The following is a 210-nucleotide window of genomic DNA, read 5'->3' as shown; positions in this document are numbered from 1 at the left end:
GGGGGACCCAGGGGGAGGGGGGATAGTGAGGGGCTGCCGGGGCGCAGAGCGGAGGGTGGTCCTGCTGCTGGCGCCCTGGGCTCGCTGCTGGGTGCTGCTGTCCCCCCACGGCCCCCGTCCCTTACCTGCAGGTTGATGCGCTCCAGCAGCTCGTGCAGGGTCTTGGGCTTGAGCCGCTTGCTCTTGCCGGGCCCCCGGCTCTTGCGGGCT

The sequence above is a fragment of the Egretta garzetta genome, unplaced genomic scaffold (genome assembly GCF_000687185.1).
Source record: "Egretta garzetta isolate BGI_Z169 unplaced genomic scaffold, ASM68718v1 scaffold783, whole genome shotgun sequence".
In the NCBI taxonomy this organism is placed as follows: Eukaryota; Metazoa; Chordata; class Aves; order Pelecaniformes; family Ardeidae; genus Egretta; species Egretta garzetta.
Note: the sequence above shows the minus strand (reverse complement) of the source record.